This window comes from Terrapene carolina, unplaced genomic scaffold (assembly GCF_002925995.2).
Source record: "Terrapene carolina triunguis isolate 2854851 unplaced genomic scaffold, T_m_triunguis-2.0 Scaffold198, whole genome shotgun sequence".
NCBI lineage: Eukaryota > Metazoa > Chordata > Testudines > Emydidae > Terrapene > Terrapene triunguis.
This window is the reverse complement of record NW_020664549.1, coordinates 1,073,876-1,091,185: the sequence shown is the minus strand read 5'-3', so window position 1 is coordinate 1,091,185 and position 17,310 is coordinate 1,073,876. Positions and strand designations below refer to the sequence as shown.

The 17,310-nt window shown below is 47.7% G+C and overlaps 1 long non-coding RNA gene across 1 annotated transcript; it reads left to right on the top strand.

Moving 5' to 3' along the window:
• Positions 1-920: 920 nt before the first annotated feature.
• Positions 921-5,260, top strand: LOC113407095. The gene is made up of 3 exons (XR_003369946.2): positions 921-1,033; positions 3,772-3,826; positions 4,993-5,260. It is a non-coding gene; the product is annotated as an uncharacterized LOC113407095 (long non-coding RNA).
• The last annotated feature ends 12,050 nt before the right edge of the window (positions 5,261-17,310 follow it).

Here is a 17,310-nt window from a genome sequence, read left to right as displayed (position 1 = left end):
GCCTGGGAGGCCTGTCTCCTGGTTCTACTCCCAGTTTGGAGAGTGGGGTGAAGTCTGGGGGTTAGTGCTGGGAGCTGGGACTCCTGGGTTGTAGTCTGGCTCTGCCACTGATAGAAGAATACTTAGCAGCATCCCTTTACATTTCTAAACCTGAGAGACTTAGGTGATGTTTTGAAGTTAATTGAGAATTTTATTGCAGGATCAGTCAGTGCTTGGTATGCCGTCTGGGCCCCACGCAGAACAAGGGTCAACAATAAACAGGGGTCATGACTGCACTGTTACATCCCAGAAAACAGAATCATTACGATCATACTTTATCCCTACAGAGCACCTTTCTCTTCAATAGATCGGTGCACTTTTCAAACCTTAATTAATAAGGCCTGGGAGATTGTCACCATTATCTCTGTTTCGAAGATGAGGAAATTGAGGTGAACCCAGCAGTAGAATCCATCTCTCCTGACTCCCAGCCCCATGCCATAACCCCAAGCCCATACATTGCTCTTTGATAGCTCTTTACATATAAGAATCTCAACATGCTTTACAAATGTTAATTAATTAAGTCTCCAAAGATTTGTGCCAGGAAGGCATTAGATTTTTTTATCCCCATTTTATAAAGGGCTATGGTGGTGAGCCACTGATAAGTGACACAGCCTCATGGCCACTGAACAATTGTTAGTGGCAGAGTTGAGAATAGAACCCAGCTATCTAAGGCAGGGGTCGACAACCTTTCAGAAGTGGTGTGCCGAGTCTTCATTTATTCACTCTAATTTAAGGTTTCGCGTGCCGGTAATACATTTGAACGTTTTTAGAAGGTCTCTTTCTATAAGTCTATAATATATAACTAAACTATTGTTGTATGTAAAGTAAATAAGGTTTTTAAAATGTTTAAGAAGCTTCATTTAAAATTAAATTAAAATGCAGAGCCCCCCCCCCGGACCAGTGGCCAGGACCCGGGCAGTCTGAGCGCCGCTGAAAATCTGCTCGCGTGCCATCTTCAGCACGCGTGCCATAGGTTGCCTACCTCTGATCTAAGGTATGATCTACACACATTTTTTAAATGGTATAACCATTTTGGTTAGGGCTGTCATTTTTTAATGATAAAACCCCTAGTGTGGATGCAGTTATATAGGCAAAAATATGCCCTAAACCAGTATAAAGTATTCCCCTTCCTATATGGGAATAGCTATACCAGTATAAAGCCCTTTCCACCGGTATAACAACATCCACACTAGGGCAATCATGTTGCTTTAACTACTGTGATAGTTAGTGCAGTACAATGTATGGTGTAGACAAGCCCTTCTAGGCTAAGCTCTTCAGGGCAGGGACTGTCTTATGTTTGTACAGGGCCCAGCATGATGGGGCTGAAGACCTTTGGCACTGCTGCAATGCAAGTAATACTAATGAGTCCTAGCTCCTGGCAAAGTCACTGGGAAGGGAAGGCATCACTTATCTTACAAGTATGTTTGTTAATGCTGTATTTGTGCTATGAATCCTCATGGAGAAGTTGAGAGAAAAGAGATGGCAACTGGCTATGGACTTTGTGGACCTGGAGAAGGCGTACAGTCGTGTACCAAGAAAACGAATTGGGTGGAGTTTGTGATGGAAAGGTGTGCAAGAAAGCTATGTCCAGCTTATCCAGGATAGGTATGATGGAGTGACTACTGTAGTCCAGACTAAATGGGGCTACAGTACAGAATTACCAGTAATCATTGGCCTGCAGCAGTGCTCAGCGTCAAGCCCCTTTTTGTTTGCAATTGTCATGGATGTGATAGGTGAGAATATATGACGGCAGCTGCCTTGGAACTTGCTGTTCTCTGTTAGTGATAGGTGCAGAAGATGGTGAGACCTTGGGAGCCAACTTTGAACAGTGGCAACATAGTTTTGAGCGGGCTGGACTTAGTGAACGTTGGTAGACCAAGGCTATGATAATTGAGGTAGGAGGACTCACCATGAAGGATCTCACAGACAGAAACCATAGAAGAAGAGTGCAAGACTTTAAATACCTAGGAGCAATGGATGCTGCTGATGGTGCCCTCCTGAGTGATGTCTGCCATTGTACTAAGCTTCGTGGGGCAAATGGTGTGAGCTGACTCCAGTTGTCTGTGACAAAAAGAAGCCAATAAAGTTAAAAGACAGCATGTAGACAATTGTAATTTGACCCATCTTAATGGAACAGAGACTTGCCCAGCCACAAGAAAGAAAATCAGTGTGCTGTCCACCACAGAGCTGAAGTTATTGAGATGGTCAAATGGTTGGACACCATGTTAGGATATGAAATGGAGTTTTAAGGGGCCTAATGCAGTTTGTTCCAATAGAAGACAAGTCGAGGGAGGCTAGGCTACCTTGGTAAGGGTTTATCCACTGGAGATCGGAAAGCTGTATCGGTAGGATGGCTCTTGCAATAATTGTGGATGGAAGATGACCAAGGGGAAGACCAAAGATTCAACGTGGACTGGATATCAGTAGACCTCGGAGAGGCTAATCTGCATGACAGCCTGGCCTATGTTCATGAGTTTTGTATGAAGGCTATAAAAATCGCCAATCCTGAAGAGGGAAGTGGCACGAAAGAATAGTAGTCCTGACTTCTACTCCTCGGCTCCATCCACCAGACCCCATTGATTCTATCAAGTATAGCTGCAAAGGGGAAAATATACCGATAAGGAGATACATGTTCTCATTCCCAAATCCTGTTTATGGCAAACTCCCTCTTCCCCCCAACAAAAACACACCAAATGCAGTAATTCCTGCTGCTGAGAACTCATTGCTCACTGCTCTGTAGGATTCAATTTCTCTGAATGAAACCAGCTTGTCTGATTCAAACAGGTTTTTTTTTAAAACTCACCAGTGGAACTTTTGACCAGTTGTTGTTTTTCCTTCCTGCCTTTCCTTTCCTCCCAGGAAATGGTCAACGGCAAGTTACTACCCAGAACTGATTACGTGATCCCAGGCTTGGTGCCTTAGAGACAGGGACTGAACCAATGGCTTCTGCAGCACAGTAGTGCAAGGGAGGGGGGAGAGGGAGAGGAGAGGACGGGGGAGAGGGAGAGGAGAGGATGGGGGCAGGGGTGCAACACAGGAACTGCATCTGGTCTGCTTCCCCATCACACACAGAGTGAGTCTAATATTACTGACACTAGTGACCTCATCTCTTAAAATACAGAAAACAAGGCCGTCGAGGTTGTGGAGCAAGAGAGGCGTTCTGATGGAGACCTCTAAAGAGTTATGTTTTGTGTTATTTAACCCCTCTGTGCTCAGGGAATTACAAGCTAGTTTTGCATGGGGAGTTGTTTTTCTTTTAGTATTTGGGATGGTTGTTTCGGAAGGGCACAGTGAATCAGACACTCTTTAAAGCGAGATTGGCATTAATAGCTAGAATTAAACACCAGACTGTCAGGTATCAGGTAAGCTTTTCCCACAGTGCTCCACTGATGAAGGTCGATCTTGATACAGGTACCTATGCACAGCTCCGCCAGTGCAATTGGTCCCAGCACTTAATTCACATTGCCATTGAAGCCTTGCTCACAGCTCTGCCAGTGCACCTCAATCCCAGTTTTTAGCACCTACAATTATTCCAGCGGGGGTTCCTGCACACAGCTCTGCTGGTTCACCCATGGTCTGAACAGAGAACAATGGATTTCTGATCAGGTCACAAAACATACACCGAATGCCCTGCCTATATGTATGTATATATTTTGGTCTAACGTGTGGTGAGTTGGCAGTTACTGTGGACCCTAGATAGCCATCTAATCTACCTATCTATTTTTTATATAGTGCTCATCCTCCTGGTATCTGGAATCTGAGATGATGGCAGAGGAGACTTTGGAAGGTCAGATCTTTAGCTGGTATAAATCACATGACTCCACTGATCACAATGGAGTCAGGGCCGGCTTCAGGCACCAGCTGAGCAGGCTGGTGCTTGGGGCGGCAGATTGTTTGAGGCAGCATTCCGCCCATACCTAGGGCGGGACGGCCGCATTTTTTTTTTTTTTGTTCCGGTCCGGCTGCCCTGTAGGGGGCGGCGGTGCGGAGAACCAGAGCGCCCTGCAGGGCAGTCCTCTTCCTTCCCTCCCCGGCGACCGGAGCGGAGCCCTCGCGGCAGGCGGCAGGCGGCAGGCGGCGGCGCAGCGGGAGGGGCCGTGTGGCAGCGCCCCTGCTGTAGTCCTGGCCGCCCCCTTCTCTCTCTCTCCCGCCTGCTTCCTCCCCCTCCCCTCCCCGCCAGCCGGTCCCCCTGCACCCGCGATCCGGCCGCGCCGCAGGTTTTTATTTTTGCTTTGCCGTTCTGGCCGCCCCGTTTTTTTCTTTTTTTTTTGCTTGGGGCGGCCAAAAAGCCAGAGCCGGCCCTGAATGGAGTGATCGCAGTAGAACTACACCGATTTACACCAGATGAGGATCTCACCCATTAGCTCTTTGCTGATCTCCAAACTTGCCCTCCCCTATCCCTGGTCAACTTCTGTTTTCTTGATTGCTCTCCCAGACTCATGTGAAGTGGTGATCTGTCCTCTCTCTTTTTTTAAAAGAGCAATGGCATTGAATAAAAAACCTGGATCCCAATATCCCTGAGCTGTGGGGAAGTTCAGCCCTGGATTCAGATCTGGTTTTGCAGTTTGGGCCCACCCCATCATTTTAGGAAAGTGCCACTCCTGCACTGCATGAAAAATGAAAACTGCGGTTTAAACTTTGCACATGTGTTTGCTCCAGCTTTACAAAGATCCACATAGGATTTATATTTGCTTCGTTAATCTGGAAATAGTAGTAGAAGAGTGGGTGTATACTGTCCTTTTGAAAATCAGCTGCATGACGCATGCAAACAATGTAATCTATCAACATGGCAGTTAATGTAAATGTTAATATAAACCTCTATTGGCTGAGAATGCACCCGCCTTGTTTTGCTCTGTGCCCGAGATTTGGAAAGCATGTAGCTGCCAAGATAGGTGTGTGGGGCATGCAGAGCTAGCACTGCATCTACAGTGTTTAAATTTCTTTTCCATGCAGTGCTGGAATGACCAAATGAGGAACAGGGAAGGAACTCAGCAGCTGATCCTGGAGGTTACAAAGACAGCTGGTGGCATTTAAAATCCTGCTCTCATTTACAGCGAGGCGGAAAATACAGCATTGCTGTTGCCACTGAAAGGGGAATTTGCCCCATGTCTTAGACACAGACCAGAATCAAAACCCTACATCCAAATATCCCAGAACATTGGGAATGCCATATATTGGAGCCAAACTTCACGGGTGAGCCCCATGTGTCCACTGAAGTCAAAGGGAGTTTTGCCTTTAATACAATGGAATCAGAGTTCTGTCTATGTACTTATTTAAGCACCATTACCATAATAATCTCACAACACACATTAGAGGTAGGAAAGTATTATTCCCATTTTTATTGATGGGGGAACAGAAACAGGAACTAAGGCCCAGATCCTCCCAAATATTTAGACTCTTAATTTCCATTGAAATCAATGGAAGTCAGGAGCTTCAGTACCTTCGAGGATCTGGGTCTAAGTGACACAGGAGGTCTGTGGTGGAGCAGGAGCTTGAAGCTAGGTTTCCTGTGTAGAATGACTGGCTACTTCCTCTTCCTCCCTTGTCCTGTCAGCCAGCCATATCAAAACTCCAGCTCTGAACTATGGACGGGAGGGGATCCAGGTCCACTTTCCAGCCCCCTCTCTGTGTAAGACGAAGCTGAGTTCTATTTTATGCTCCCTCCCTTAGGGAACGGATTCAAAATTGCTTCCTTCGCAGTCATGTTACAAAATGAATCAGTGTTTAATGGAACGATAAAAAGAAAATGAAAATATCAAACCGGCTGGATTTATTTCCGCTAAAATGACACCAGGCCAGATTTTCTAACCTTCTAGAGCAAAGCCCTGAGGCCCTTTTAAAATACTTCACTCCTTGGGGCGTGCAAGTGCTAGAGCCAAATCCTCCGCAGGTATAAATCAGCAGAGCTCCACTGGGTTTGATTGACAGTAGCTGAGGGTCTGGCCCTGGATCAGTAGCAATCGCTCAATAACCTTGTGCCCATTTTTTCAGGGGGAGCTACATCTCCCATTGACCACCACTGCACTCAAAATCGCAATGCACAGAAGTGCAAGATCAGGCCAATTAGTTAATCCTCACAACCTCTCCGCTGTGAGGGAGGTAAATATGAATCCCATTGTACAGCTGGGGAAAGTGAGGCACAGACAGGCCAAGTCACCCCCAAAGCCACATCATATTCATCCTAGAGTTGGGAATAGAACCCAAGAGTCCTGACTCCTGCTTTGATGCCTTGGCCACAAGATCATCTTCCTTCTTTTGTTCAAGAGAACCTGACTTTTAGGACTCTCTTCGTTTCCCCCTTATCTATGCCTTTTGTACAGGTTTTGAAAATCCATGTGCTCTGAACGCTTGCCCTCCCCACCGAACACAAAAACACCACACACAGAAGTGTGACCTTGTTTATTAACGGCCGGGCCAGCTGCATGCTCAGGAAGTGGAAGCATGAAGGAAAAAACCCCTGAGACGAGAAAACAGAAATAGATAAAGTCCAGAAAGGCTGCACTGACGTGCAGAGCTCACACAGGCAGGAGGATGAAAGGGCAGGAAATGGGTTTCCAATTGCTGGGCAGCAGGTACAAAAGGCAGCAAAATGCTTTGGAAAGGAAACAATTTACAATCTGGCCACACTGGATCTCAGAAGATTAAGCCCGTGCATTTTACACCAGCCACATAATTTTTATCAGTACTAAACTGTGACTCTGGAGAACCGCATTGTGCAGGAGCCTAGTAATGGCCTATGGAGTCATTAGCTACTAACTGGATCAAAATGGAGGGCCTGTTGTGCTGTATGCTTTACAAACAAACAGGAAGAAAGTCCTTGCTCTGAAGAGCTAACAGACTAAATAAACAAGATGGACAAAGGGCGGGTAGCAGAAAGGAAGTGTAATTATCCCCATTTCACTAATGGGGAACTGAGGCTCAGATGCTCAAAGGTACCTAATTCCCAGGCCTCTGAGGTTTGCAATTCCCAGGTCTTAGAAAATTTGGGACAGAAAGATTGAGTGAGTTGACCAGGGTCACACAGGAAACCTGTAGCAGAGAGAGGGTTTAAACCTGCATCTCTTGTGTCTTAGTTCAGTGCCTTAGTCACAAGACCCTCCTACAGTTCCAAGTCACCAGACTGAATACAGCCTGGGCTGATAGTGACTGAGAATTCTGGTCTATCGATAGCTGGGTGTGGAAGGAAGGTGCTAGAGCTCAATCTAATTCTTCATGGGCCAAGTGTTCATATTATGAAGAAACCCCACCGTGGTTAGCACTAACTGCAGTCTCAGCAGAGAAGCCAACGGCTGAATGGGTCATGGAGCCTGAATTACCCCTAGATGGGTCACTCCAGGACGGGGTCAATTCACATGGGCAGGAAGCATCATCTGATGCGTGCCCTATTCTGTAGAAAAAACACGGGACTTGAGGGCTGTGTTCACCAGCTCTCAAAGCAAAGGGGAGCACCCATCAACTTTTCTTTGCAGAGGGGTAGGTTGGGATGTGACTGCCCAGCTCTGATGTATTCAGCTTTGACCCACATGCTGTGCAGGGCGTGACGAATACAGTTAACTGTCTCCCACACAAATGTCCAGTGCTTGCCCCTGTGCTGAAGCATCTGGGCAGAGCACAGCCGGAAAGGCCCTCACTTCCTGTGTTCCGTGAAGCCAGGGGTTCCTGTGTCAACAGCTGCTGACTTGGCGACCGAGTGGCCACCTGTCATGTAGAAACGGAGGACATGCCTAACATTTTTTCACCTCATTCTGGGTACAGCCCAAGAGCTCATTTAGATTCATAAAATGGGCTGGAAACAGAATGTTATCACAGGAGAACTCACAGGCCTGATCAGGGGTGACGGGGTGGGTGGGGAGGGGCTGATATTAATGAGCCTGGAAACAACAGCAGTGCCGTTCAATCCCTTCACCCCCCGCCCTCACTTGATGGGGCTGCAGCCTCCCCACAAAGCCCCCAAGGAGCAGTGCTGGATTAATCTTTTGTGATGCCCTGGGTCAGCACTAAGGATGTAGATAATGAGAGCACCCAGAACTGTAATAATAAGGATGAAGAACCCATGAGCTTTGGAAAGGATATAAACTCTCCTGCTTCAGGGTATAAGCCCACTAATGGGAGTGAGGATGAAACTTCCCCTGGGTGCAGGTTATCCCATAGCTATCTCCTGGGCTTCACGCATCTTCCTCTGAAGCAGCTGGTGCTGACCACTTAGAGACAGGAGGCTGGACTGAATGGTGTGATCTGGTGTAGCAATTTCTATGTGCTTATTTTGCTCTCCTTCTCTGGTCTGCTCCACCTAAGAGCAAGGTATGAAAATAACCTGTCCCACCCTTTGCATCATGAGCCAAATGGGTAGCTAGCATCCAGTTAGCCACATGGTTACCACTTAGTCATCCTCTCGGCTGTGGAGCAGCCAAGGACTGGTCTGCACTGCAAGCTGGAGCTGGCTTGTTAGATACCAGGTTAGCGTGTGACCAGACTATCACCAGGTTCCTTGACATACTGGTGTGTATAATGCAAGTTTGGGACACTGTGTCCAAGAGATGTTCGTGAACATCCCCTGGGCTGTAACAAAGCACAACGGAGTTGGAGTAAAAGCACAATGGAAACTGTATGAAAAGCTGCCAGTGTCATATCTGGTGGCTTGGATGTTGACTCTCATGTCCCATCACCCCAGGCACTCCATCATTGCTGAAGAGCGCTTGCTCTTTCGACTCCCCCACTGCTTTAACCGCCCCTGGATGCGGTCATTTCCCTTCCTGCTGAGAACTGGACATAGCTTCCTCTGGAGCCCGTCATCACCGCTCTTAAATCAGTCCTAGGGGTCTCTATTGAATGAGGGAGGGCACTCCCTTCCCCACCATGCTGAGCTCATTATCTCTGCAGCCCCTGCTGTCCCGGGGAAGCCAGGAGATTGGAAACTAAACCCAAGCCTGCACGGCAGCTTGGTGCAGGGGGGCATGTGTAATTGAAAAAATTTCCCTGGGACAGTATTTCTGATGGCCACTAGCAGGATTTCTGCTCCATAGGAGGCCCTGTTGTTAACACCCAGCTAGCTCCCTGCATCTCACTGACTGCACTGCAGGAGAAAGCCTACAGGGCACGACAGCATGGCTACTTTGGGAGATTATAGGTAGAGTGTGAGTAGCAGGGACAATGGATCAGTTAGTGGCTATAAACATTTCAGCTTTCTAGCTCAGCTATGTCCCTGAATGGCAGGACTGGCATATCAGGGCGGAGTGCAGATTAGAACTAAAGTGCATTGGCAAGAATTTGTGTGGGGAGCTGTGATGGGGTGTTTACCCCACACACAGTGAGAAAGGTTAATATGGATCTAAGAAGCCAATTAACCTGCCTGCTTGCATCTGGAGGATAGGCCAGGATGAACCTGTACCAGATGACTGGCAGATAGCTAATGTGATCTTGATTTTTTAAAAAGGCGCCAGATGCAATCCTGACAACTACAGGCCACTAAGCCTAACTTCAGTACCAGGCACATTGGTTGGAGCAATTGTAAAGAACAGAATTATCAGACACAGAGATGAACACAATTTGCTGGGGAAGAGTCAACACGGCTTTTGTAAAGAGAAATCATGTCTCACCAATCTGTTAGATTTCTTTGGGGCGGTCAACAGGCATGTGGACATGGATGATCCCATGGCTATAGTGTACTTGGACTTTGAGGAAGCCTTTGATGAGGCTCTTAAGCAAATAAGGAGTCATGGGATAAGAGGGTGTGATGGGGGTGTACCCTCACACAGGCCCTGAAGGGGTTAATGTGGGCCCGAGGGGCCAATTAGGGTATTTCCCTGGATCTGGAGAGCCAGGCCTAAGTGAACAAGAATCCCAGCTGGGCAGGAGTAGGCTGGATTATAAATCTAGGAAGTTTGCAGTAGAAAGGGGCTGCATAGAGAGGTTTTGCAGTCCGTCTCTGGGAGCAGAGGAGAGGAGAAAGAGAAAATAAGCCCCGGGGTTCTAACCCGAGACGAAGGCCTCAGAGATGTTTTAGGAAAAGGAAGCCCGAGAGGACTAGGTAGGAAGAAGCTGAGGGAAATAGCAGTAAGGGGTAGGACTGTGCAGACCTTGGCTGCTTGTTATAGGGTCCCTGTGCTGGAACCCACTGTAGAAAGTGGGCCTGGGTTCCCTATCAACTGCTGGGAACCGCAGGAGCATTGGAGATGCCAACTGGACAGTCTATGGCTCTGGCCCTCTGGCAGGCAGAGCAGTAAGCGGTCCCTAGCCCAGGCTTCTGGGCTAGGGCAGGTGGCAATCACAGCCTTGGCTCTGGCCTTCAGGGCAGGGAACAGACTTTTGCCTAAGCCTCCTGGCTAAGGCAGCCAGCAAACACAGTCTAGGCCCACAATCTCCTGGCTGGGGCAAGCCACAAACAAAGCACAGGCCTTCTGGCCTAGGGGTGAATAGGCCACCACCCCAGGGGTGGTGTTGGCAACCGGGGGACCCAGACCCCCCCTACACCACCAGTCCCAGACCAGGGCCCTGACATTGGCAGATGGTTCCGCCACTGGGTCAGCAGGGATCCCACCAAAATACAGTGTCTCATGCTCTGGCAGCAAAACCGGACTACAATCTGGTTTCCCTGGGCTACTTCCTACCACAGACTGGGCGTAGGGCTCTGTATTCCCAGGGTCCTCCAGCTTCTCAGAGTACACGGCTGACAGCAGTCTGGGCAATTCCTCTCACGGGTTGGTCTTCTCTGGGGGCAGGGCGCTGCACAGCGCCGTTTCAGCTCCAGAGCTCTGCAGCAGGCTGGAGACATCTGCCTCGTTCTGTGGTAACAGCCCAAGTGAGCTGCAGGGCTAGCCCTTTATACGTCCTACCACCAGGGCTGGCTCCAGGCACCAGCCTGGCAAGCAGGTGCTTGGGGCGGCCACTCCGGAGGGGGGCGGCACGTCCAGCTATTCGGCGTCAATTCAGCGCACGGTCCCTCACTCCCGCTCGGAGCGAAGGACCTCCTGCCGAATTGCCGCCGCAGATCGCGATCGCAGCTTTTTTTTGGCTGCTTGGGGTGGCCAAATCCCTGGAGCCGGCCCTGCCTACCACGCCCCTCTGCTTCCGGCCTGGGGGCTGATTTGGAGATGCCAACTGGACAGCTGGTCTGGAGAGACAATGTTACCCCTTGTAGTGGTCCCTTGGGCTCAGGCTCAGAGGAAGGTCAGTCTGCCTCACTACACCCCAGAAGGGGAGGACTATCTAGTGACCTGGCTGGAGGGCTGGGTCATGAAGAGGGAGCACCCCAAGCCGTGAAGAAAGAGAAAGGGGTCACAGCTTGAGTAACTGACTGAAGAGGGTGCCAGACCTGGTGAAAGCTGATCCCCAGAGCACGACAAGGAGGTGCCACCTATGGTGAGTGAACCCCTTCACAGAGGGAAGGCCCTCACATGTGTCAGTAGCTGGCTAGGAAACAAAGGGTAGGAATAAATGTTAAGTTTTCACAGTGGAGAGAGGTAAATAGCAGGGTCCCCCAAAGATCTGTACTGGGACCTGTGTTGTTTAGCATACTGATAAATGATTAGGAAAAGGGGGTAAACAGTGAGGTGTCAAAGTTTGCAGCCAATACAAAATGATTCAAGGTAGTTAAGTCCAACGCTGAGGGCAAAGAGCTACAAAGGGATCTCACCAAACTGGATGACTGGGCAACAAAATGGCAGATGAAATTCAATGTTGATAAATGCAAAGTAATGCGCATTGGAAAAAATAATCCCAACTATACATACAAAATGATGGGGTCTAAGTTAGCTGTTACCACTCAAGAAAGAGATCTTGGAGTCGTGGATAGTTCTCTGAAAACATTTCTATGACTCCGTGGCCCTGGAAGGGGCAGGACTCTGCAAAGTGGACTGGCCAGAGGACTCTATGGTTGGAATAGGCCAAAAGACAGCTGGGGAAACTGAGGCAAAAGTTGCTGCAGCACCACAGCCATCCAGGAGGGGGCATGTTGGGCTGGCAACTTTTTCACAGGACCCATGCTCTAGAACAGGAGTGTCAAAGACCAGAACTGAAGGGCACTAGCTGAGTTGTGTATGTGGAACCCTTCTCTAGAATAGCAGGGATGCTGTATGCCAGAATTGAGGATCACTGTCAGAGCTGTGAGGGGAACCCAACTCTAAGATAGCCAGGGACGCTGCATGCTGGGATTGAGGGGCATTGCGTAAGCTGAGAGGGGAAGTCCCCACAGTATCTGCATGAAAAAATGGTCTCACAAGCTCTACAATCTTAAAAGAAAAAAGAGGAGCCAAGAACGCAAGATGGCTGGAGGAAATGCTTTTGTAAATACTCTGTTCCTGCCTGCTCCTCTCACTCAGTGCTTGACAGTCATGGACAATCATCCACAGTCACCCAGGGCTCAAAATAAACCCGGCCCTTTTAAACAGAAGCCGGTAACAGAGCTTTCTTTAGAAAATGCAGATGTGGAATTTGGCCTTTCCTTAGCTGTGCTGCAGTCAGCCCTGTATGCTCTGGTGTGATCCAGGCCCTGCTTGGCTGCTGCCTACCTGATGGCTGGTGGGGTTAGACAACCATAGACATGTTCATGTTCACTTTCGTAACTATTGTCAGAGGATTGTGAGCTTCATGGACATGGGATGGGGGGTAAGGGGAAAGGACAGAGCAAAGCTGAATACAATAAGGAGAGGAAAACTTCCCCACATACATAAGAGGATCATAGTAGTTCATGATGTAATGAAACTGAGTCCAAGCTACAAAGTTGAGATTCAGAGCAGAAGTTTCCCAAAGTTCATGTGTACTTGGATCAGGAGTTCTGGCTTAGGCCCATTTCTCTACTGGATGATAGTCTGTTTCTCTACAGAAACAGACCATAGTACCTCATAGAGCATGTAAGAGAATGAAGCCATAGGTTTCTATACTGTGCTCCGTTCCATAATAAAAATTACTTACCCATGTCAGGCTACATTTGATCTTTACAAAAAAGGCCAATGCATCATCCTTACACTGCACTTTATGCATTACCTTCGATCTTAAATACCATTTAAATGGGAGGCCTTTTAGGAGGCATATAACAAGCCCATGGGAAAGACTGTATGGGATGGAGAGAGAAGCTATTCTGTAGGGAGAGATTTATAGCTATCAGGGTGATGTGTAACCCTGTAAAAACCTAGACAGGTTAGCGAGACTTGACGGCCAATAATGGCACTGGGGGTAAGGAGAATAGGTGTAGGGGAGTCCTGGCTGATGAGGGAAACCCCACGCTCACCATAAAAATACGGCTCAGTTAGGAAGTGGGGCAGCTGGAGCAATGGGTTAATACTGCAGGCCTGTACCACTAGAGACCTCAGGTTAAAGCCTATCGAAAGCACCTGAGTGTGGTGGTTTCAAGTTGCATCTCTGAACCTTTATCTAGGACAGACACTGTACAATCCCAGCTTTGGATCTGGACTGGAGGAGCAGGGCCTAAACGAGGCTCAGACCTGAGGTGCATTGGCAGAACGGTGTGGCACACATTCACCCAGCACCTGCCACAACCAACCCTGCCTGCCAGTGCTATCTGCCCTTCACTTCCCCTCACAGTGAAATGTGCTTCATTGAATCTCATTTAAAGACATAACCCTGCGTCAAGGCAGAGGGAAGTTTGTGTGGTAGCCGGACACTACAAAATGTAAAGGACATTTTTGCCTGGCTTGCTTCCAGCAGGGCCCTTTTGCTCAGATTGCTACAGACAACAGGGGGCAAATCCCCCTTTTCAGGCCATAGTATTTGCTTATACAACAATGTGACCTGAGTTAGGATTATGCAACCCTGCAGCACTCACTTTGTTTATGCCATGCCAAGGCAAGAGGCTGAAACTTTCAGAGCAGAGACCACTGCTGGGGCCGGTCAGAGGAAGCTGCCTCCCACTTTTGGGGGGGAAGAGGGAGGGAATGGGGTGTGCTACATTCGTATTAATTTTTTTGTTACAATGGGTGCAGGATTAACGACATTATAGTATGTGGACTGAAATTACATGGAGGACAGATGACTGGAGCGAGTTCCTGCCCAACCTTATATATTGCAGTATGTCATGCCACAGACGCAACTAACTTGGGGCACTTAAAAATGAGTTAATGTGACTAAATACAACAAATACTTTAATGTAATCGATACACCTCATTATGCCAGCTTTACTTAATTGTATCATTTTATAGTACAGGGCATTTACTTCTGCTGTGTGCTAGTGGGAAAGGAGAATTGGAACCAGTGTTTTCACATTGTTAGAGCATGGGACTGCTCTGCTTTCATTTCACCGTGTAACCTTAGGTGAGTCATTTAGGCCCTGATCCTGCAAAGCACTTGAGCACCTGCTCAAAGTACAGGAGAAATTGTACTGGCATCAGCAGGGATAGGGTTAGTCCACTGCCTAAGTGCTTTGTTGAACTGGAGTCTTAGTCTCTGTATCTAAATTGTACCCTGGGAAATAATTCCCCTTACCTAACTTTGAAAGAGGCATTATGAAACTAAACTAGCTCTTTGTAACTCATCAAGAGATACTTAGCGGAAAGTATGGCCCCTGGGCCAGGCAATATATTATTCTTATCTCTATATACATGTGTAAAGCCCTTAGCATCAGTAACTAATGTTTATTATATTCATATTTATATTCTAAAGAATCATCTGTAAACTCTAGTACAGGGGTAGGAAACCTATGGCATGCGTGCCGAAGGCAGCACGCAAGCTGATCTTCAGTGGCACTCGCACTGCCCAGGTCCTGCCCACCACTCCAGGGGGCTCTGCATTTTAATTTAATTTTAAATGAAGCTTCTTAAATATTTTGAAACCTTATTTACTTTACATACAACAATAGTTTAGTTATATATTATAGGCTTATATAAAGAAACCTTCTAAAAAGGTTAAAATGTATTACTGGCATGCGAAACCTTAAATCAGAGTGAATAAATGAAGACTCAGCACACTACTTCTCATAGACTTTAAGGTCAGAAGGGACCATTATGGTCATCTAGTCTGACCTCCCGCATGATGCAGGCCACAAAAGCTAACCCACCCACTTTCCCTTAACTCAGCTGTTGAAGTCTCCAGATCGTGATTTAAAGACTTCAAGTCGCAGAGAATCCTCCAGCTTGCGACCCCTGCCCTGTGCTGCGGAGGAAGGCGAAAAACCTCCAGGGCCTCTGCCAATCTACCCTGGAGGAAAATTCCTTCCCGACCCCAAATATGGCGATCAGTAGAACCCTGAGCATACAGGCAAGATTCTCCAGCCGGACCCTCATTTTACCAGCGATGGCACGTTATTGCCTAATTGACTAAAATCACGTTATCCCATCAAACCATTCCCTCCATAAACTTATCTAGCCTAATCTTGAAGCCAGAGAGGTCTTTCGCCCCCACCGTTTCCCTCGGAAGGCTGTTCCAAAATTTCACCCCTCTGACGGTTAGAAACCTTCGTCTAATTTCAAGCCTAAACTTCCCCACGGCCAGTTTATATCCATTAGTTCTCGTGTCCACATTAGTACTGAGCTGAAATAATTCCTCTCCCTCCCTGGTATTTATCCCTTTGATATATTTAAAGAGAGCAATCATATCCCCCCCTCAGCCTTCTTTTGGTTAGGCTAAACAAACCGAGCTCCTCGAGTCTCCTTTCATAGGAAAGGTTCTCCATTCCTCGGATCATCCTAGTGGCCCTTCTCTGTACCCGTTCCAGTTTGAGTTCATCCTTTTTAAACATAGGAGACCAGAACTGCACACAGTACTCCAAATGAGGTCTCACCAGTGCCTTGTATAACGGAAGCAGCACCTCCTTGTCCCTACTAGAAATACCTCGCCTAATGCATCCCAAGATCGCATTAGCTTTTGAAAGGTTGCTGACCCCTGCTCTAGTACTTATACTCCTACATTTAATGGTTGCACAGCTCCCAAACCATCAGTAAAGAGAGACAGCAGGATCAAGGGGTAGAGCAGGACATTATCAAGTTGCACTCCAAATACATGATCAGCTTGAAGGATTTTTTGTCAATCCATAACCCACCTAATTCTTAAGGTAAGAGTTACCCTAGGCAGGCCTCTGCACATCTCTCCCTTGCTGTTTCCCTGTCAAATGGGATGACACTTACCCTATCTCACTGCAGATGGGTGCTTGTGAGAATCAGAGGACTTGATCCAAAGGCCATTGACGTCAGTGCATCTCCATTGACTTCAGCAGACATTGGATTGAGCAAAGTAACTACTGTTTGTTGAAGGGATATGAGCGGGACAAGATTGCATTTGTCAAGGCTGCAGAGAATGAGGGGGGGCGGGAGATCGGGCTGGAGCTGGGAAGAGGAACTGGCAGGAACTAACGAAAGCCCTGATCCCAACACAGTTCTAAGCCCAGAGGCTGAGGTCTGCCCACCCACAGCTCACTGCAGGATTGCAGCCTGTGTAGTGCTAACAAAATGAAGATGAAACATGCTCTATTAAGCGCTAAGTCTTATTAGAAGTCTGGCTGGGAGCTGCTCTTTAATTTACATTAGCCTGATTAAGATAATTATGTGCTATGTGGAATGTTACTTTGTTTCATGCCCACTGCAAACAAGGCCGAATCCCGGGAGAGCTGAAGGTACTCTACCACTTCAGAAACAGTGAGGGGTCCACACAAAGCCGTGCAGGCAGGGGAGAAACAAAAGGCTACTTAGCAGACTCCCCCACCACTAAAGACTTAATGAAACCTCAACATTTTCTCTATTCCTTTCTAAACAAATCAATGGGGACATTTTGGGAACATTCTGTTGCTCTTGGCTTAAGGCGGAATGCTGTGAAAGTGGTGATTATGGTTTCTACACTTCTTAATCTTCCCCTTTGAAACATGACATCTCCTGCACAGTTAAATGGTGCTGCAACTTGGTGTGTCTGAATCAGTAAGGGAGGTGGTCTGCCTCCATCTCCAAGGCCTTGCCTACCTGCGATTGCAGACATTGTTGCAACTGCATTGGTGCAAACCCCTAGTGTAAATAAGCAAAATGTCAATCAGCCACAGTGCATTGGTGCAGCTCACTCTCTGCTTGAAACCACATCAACCTGCATTGGTGCAAATGGCAGCTTTGCCCAGAACTTAGTGTGTTAACCACTAGGTTCCCCCACACAAAGGTGCTTCCAACACCACCTAAACTATGAGATCACCATTTGGATTAGACGTCCATGTGGGTCTTCAATGTGCCGATCTCTGCTGCTGAAGGGTGAGTGCGGATAGGAATCACTGGTGTAACAGATACAACAGTCCTACTGTTGAGGGCTCCTGGCTGGTTCAATTACCAATGGTTCGTCTCTATTTTA